This window comes from Mus caroli, unplaced genomic scaffold (genome assembly GCF_978045245.1).
Source record: "Mus caroli unplaced genomic scaffold, Mus_caroli_1 scaffold_8, whole genome shotgun sequence".
Classification (NCBI taxonomy): domain Eukaryota; kingdom Metazoa; phylum Chordata; class Mammalia; order Rodentia; family Muridae; genus Mus; species Mus caroli.
Window position 1 is genome coordinate 123,599,065 of NW_028227263.1, and position 5,105 is coordinate 123,604,169.

The following is a 5,105-nucleotide window of genomic DNA, read 5'->3' on the forward strand; positions in this document are numbered from 1 at the left end:
GTGATATTTCCATACATGTACATGAAGAACATTGATCACATTCTCCTCCCCATCACACTTTCTTATGCCTGCCCCATCCAAGTCCCTCAGTGTTTCCCTGTTTTGTTCACACCCTTACTTTCCAAGTAGAGGCCACATCACATCAAGTCCTCCTGTTCAGAGGACTGACAGACAGGATTAGATGGTCTCTTAAGCAAGGGCACCACTGTGTCTCTGTGCTCTAGCAGAAAGATTCCTCCTGGCTGGCTATCTTCTGATCTTCCTGGAAGTTCAAACATCATGACTCCATGCAAGGAGCAAAGGCAATGCTCAGATCCTGATTTTCTTGGTGCACTGGCTCTCAGTGTGTGCTGAGACCAGGGGAAAGGATGGTTGTTCTTTCCAATGAGCAGCTCTTACTGTCTGTGATCCTTTGTTTTGTTCTATCAGTTTGCACTTGGTTGCTGTCAACCTGATCTATGTCATAGTTTTTGTCTACTGCTTTAGAAGGTGCTTTGCTCTTCTCTTCCCAAGCATTCCAAGTACCTGATTAGGTTGTCTGACATGTTTCTGACCTTTTTCTTGTCTTTTGGAGGTAAGAAGTTTTAACTGTAAAAATTCTCTTCAGCCTGATTTTAAATGGTTTGTTTTTGTTTTGTTCCTTTTTTTTTTTTTTTCCTTTCTCATTGCAAGTTTGGTTCTAGCCAAGTCATAGAGGGCCTGATGATGGAGCAGGATCTGAAGGCCTGCTACTCAACTGAAGAGAACTTCGACACTAACTACAAGATGCTGTACACACTGGGTGAAGGAAAATTTTCAGTGGTGAAACGGGCCTTCCATGTCCCCACAAGTACCTCTGTGGCTGTAAAAATTCTCCAAAACACCAAGGAGTACACCTCACCCATCTGCAGGGAAGCCAGGATTATGAAATCACTTAGCCATCCTAACATGATCAAGCTGTTTCACGTGGTCCAGAGAAGAGAGACTACCTACCTGGTGATGGAGTATGCCTCAGGGGGAGAGCTACTAGGTCACATCAGCAAAGTGGGGTCTTTAGAGGAGAGCGAGACTCGAAGGATGTTTGCCCAGATAGTACATGCGGTGCAGTACTGCCATGACCATCACATTGTCCATAGAGACATAAAGGCCAGCAACATTTTGATCGACTGCAGGGGAAATGCCAAGCTGTGTGATTTTGGCTTTGCTGTTGAAGTGATTCCTGGACAGAAGCTGGCAGGTTTCTGTGGCACACTGCCCTACTGTGCCCCGGAACTCTTGCAAGCAGAGAAATATGAGGGCTTCCCGGTAGATATCTGGAGTTTAGGGGTCCTCCTGTTCCTCATGGCATCTGGGAACTTGCCTTTCCAAGGCAGGTCTTTTGTGGACTTGAAGTGGGAGATCATCTCTGCAAACTTCAGCATCCCTTCCCATGTTTCCATTGATATTTTCAATGTCATCACTGAACTGCTGATGATTGATCCCAGCAGGAGGCCCACCATCCACCAAATCATGAGGCACCCCATGATCAGGGACAGTGAGGCATGTTTACCACCTACTTCCACACAGATTTTCCCAGGCACCCCAAGCCCCAGCATTGTCAGGACCATGAGAGTCACCACATACAAGCCTGACAGGAATATGTCCTCCTGCAGTCCCCAAGAGGAGCTTTGTGGATCCCTGCAGCCACCTAAGAGCGTAGGTGTTCCAGGATCCTCCTCTGGGGATATCTTGGAGAAAGAGACCCTCATGGAAGAAAAGAACCTCACCCAGGAAGAGGCCATCAAGCAAGAAGAGGCTGTCCATCAGAAAGTTGCTGTCATTCGAGAAGAACCCATTATTGGTGGCCAGCCTCAAGATGGAGGTGGAGCTTCCCTGCTACATCCACTCTAGTAGTGACTCACTTGACAGGCTTAGAAACCTGGAAGCAGTCCTGAGGCAAAGAGTTTCACGGAAACTTAGTCTCCTGGAACCATAGCATCCCATATAACAAATGCTCCAAACTCCGAATGGATCTGTGTGCTTTCTTTCAGTATTGTTTTATTATAGGTGCCTCCAAGCAATGACTTGCTCAATATCTAAGCAAAATCGAACTTTGCTCCCTGGCCTTCAACAATGCCCTAGTCTTGAGCTGACCCTGGGCTTGGAATTCAGTAAAAATGTTGCCTATTCAGTGACATTCAGAATTGCCTCTAGTATTGTAAGAGAGATAGTGAAAGAAATCAGGCATTACTATCTACTACATAGAGTTAGAAATCTCAGGGCAAGCTTAGCAATGTAAATTTAGAATTCTTATTATAGTTATGTATGGCATACTACATTACTTATTAGTAGACAGTCCCCCCATACTATCACTTAGAATAAAAGCCAAGCTGTTCCCATATACAGGAATTTACAATGGTTTAGGAAGTAGATTGGGCTGTGGTTTTAGAGTATTGCATTATTGATGAGAAGGTTAGCTAGAGTAGAACTCCCTAATTAGACCCATGACTTGGGTGTGAAAGCCCTTGCCCCGGGAGTGTAAAGACCTCACACCTGGCTTCTAAGAATATAGCTGACCTTAGATAGAGCTGACTTTGTCTCAATTGTTTTATTGCCCAGTTCCTGCCAGTCTTCATGTTTGCATTCCTCTGTTCTGTATAAGAGTCATTAAGCATCCGGTAACCTCATTGTACCTTGCCAATGTGTCACCTAATTTCCCTATTTAAGTCTGGTACTCAATTTGACAAATTACAGATACCATACTCCCTTGTGTTCGTATTTGTTTGTCATCCATGCCAACTCCTTGACCACCTATAACTGGAACTCAGAGGTTCACCCTTGGATCGAGGACCCAAGTGAGGTTCATCTGCAGCACTTCCCCTTGTATCTGGTGACACCATTGGAAGGAAATAAGGAAGATAACCATGAACTGTCTCTGAAATCTGTGCTGCTGCCACCATTAACAAAGAAAAGGAGTTTTGTTTTTAATATTTAACTCTTTATCATTTTTATTTGTATAAATGTTTTATCCCACCTGCTAATTAGGCAACTTCCAAGGCTGAGTGGCTCTGCCCCTGACTGCTCCAACTTCTTGGGATTCTGTAATGTTCTTGCAAAGTGAGGAATCCTGACCAGAGGCAGGGGCACTATAGTCTTTGGATTCCTTAATGAAAACAGATCAAACTTTCCTCCTTGCTCAGCCTCCAGAGAGGTACTAGCTAGGTCTAGGGATAGCAATGTCAGTCTGAGCCATCTACACTGGGAATAGCTCAGCACCATGTCACTGGGTTCCTCAATAGCCAGGACCTGGTACACCATGTCTCAGGCAGAAATTCATGTCTGTACAGCCTCCAGCCCTTGAAAGGCTGCCATGCACACAGAGATGAGTTGGTAACCACAGTCTTACTGAGGCCAGGGCTATCTGGAAAGGCATTCGGGGTACCCAAGTCAAGCAGCATAGAGAGGTCAGGTTCAGAGTCAAGTTGTTGTTCACCTTAGCTAGGTCCTTCACATTCAGGAAGCCTTTGGAAACATCCCTATTAGTTCCTGAAAAACAAAACAAAACAAACAATAAACATGATGGAAAAAAAAATGGCACAGCAGAAGGGTGCTCTTTTCCTTCCCTCCCCTTTCCACAGTTCCTCCCCTTAGACAACCAGGTAAGGCTAAGCCTATAGTAACACTGGTCCATTCTCCTCTTGGACTTTGGAATTTTCAGGACTGACCCTCTACCTACACAAAGGGCATTGAAGTTAGAGCTCACAGTCCTGGTCTGGACAGGAGTCTCACCTGCATTGTTGATGAGCAGGAGGCTCTACAGCAGCTCAGTCTTAGGGAGCTCATGCCCAGAGCACAGCAACTGCTGCCCAATGGCCTCAGAGTCCAGATAGGGGGCTGTAAACACCACTCACAGGCCAGGCGGTTGCTTGGCCATCTCTGTCTTCACTTACTGCAGCGCTGAGCCACTGCTTGCACTTAGGAGCAATGAACCTGGAGACAACAACCAGGCCGGCGTGGGGCCAGGGCTTTCCCCAAACCCCAGGTGGCACCCCTCAGCACACACACAAGGCAGCCCAGCCTACTTCCTCCAGGCCTGGAACCTAACCACAAAAGTATCTACATAACTGGCATGGGGCAGCACCTCTCCCCTTGGCCTGGGAGAGAGAAATTCAGGCCAGAATCCACTTGGGTTGGGTGAAAATGGTGACCAATAGCCAGGGAGGCTTGGCTCAGCAGGACATCCCAGTCCCCCAGAGCTTCCAGGTTCCCCTTGGGCTGCTTGCACAAGATCAGTTCTTTTCTGGGACGCATGTTCCTAATCTCTACCCTGTTCCAGAATCCGCTTCCTCCTCTGGGGTTGGTTTGTCTTCATCCATAGGGGACATACCAGGAAGTGACCAGTGACTGCCTTGGATTAAGTCCTTGCCTGTGTAGAGCTTGTGGTCCCTTGCACTCTGATTAACAGAAGCCTTCTCTGGAAGGGCACAGCAGCTCTTCCAGGAGATGCTGGGCAGACAGAACAAATAAATGAAGAGGACACACAGGCCATAAGAAAGGCTGAAAATCACAACAATCTCATGAACAAGACCCATCTTAAGTAAAAAGACACCTTGACGTGCTGGGAACTGTGGACAGCAACCTGATCCTGTAACCTGTCTCATGCACCTCAGAAACCACTTCATAATCTCAAACAAGACTTCTCAGAACTCTGGAGCTCTTGGAGGAGAATAAGGAGTGTAAGGCATGGATTGCTTTGTTGCATGAGGTCAGCTAGAGTCCATCCAAATTACAGGCACGCAGGCTAGGGGCTAGCCCCTCTTTGTATTAGAAAGTTGTAAGTGTTAGGCCTAGTCCCTTATCTGGGTCATATAGGGAAGCCAGCAATCGGAGGGGGCCACTCTCCAGTCCCAATTTTTTTTACTGCCTGAGGCTTTTATCCTAGGCCAATGAGATAGGGATCAAGATGCAAGCTCTATAGGCCTACAGAAGAGAACTGGACTTTTTCTCTCTACGTTTTAAAAAAGCACTCTCAAATGTTGCCAAATCAGCCCCTTAGCCATTCATGCCTTTTCTGTATGCCAAAGTTCCCTTTCTGCAGAGTTGTATATTTAAAGCTACTTAGTTATCACTAGTCTCTTGAATTTGTT

The 5,105-nt window shown here is 46.4% G+C and overlaps 2 pseudogenes; one reads left to right on the forward strand and one right to left on the reverse strand.

The window, feature by feature from the left end:
- The first annotated feature begins 660 nt into the window (after positions 1–660).
- Positions 661–1,869, forward strand: LOC147003448 (sperm motility kinase X pseudogene; annotated as a pseudogene).
- A 7-nt stretch (positions 1,870–1,876) lies between these two features.
- LOC147003449 (sepiapterin reductase-like) lies at positions 1,877–4,550 on the reverse strand (annotated as a pseudogene).
- Positions 4,551–5,105: the final 555 nt, after the last annotated feature.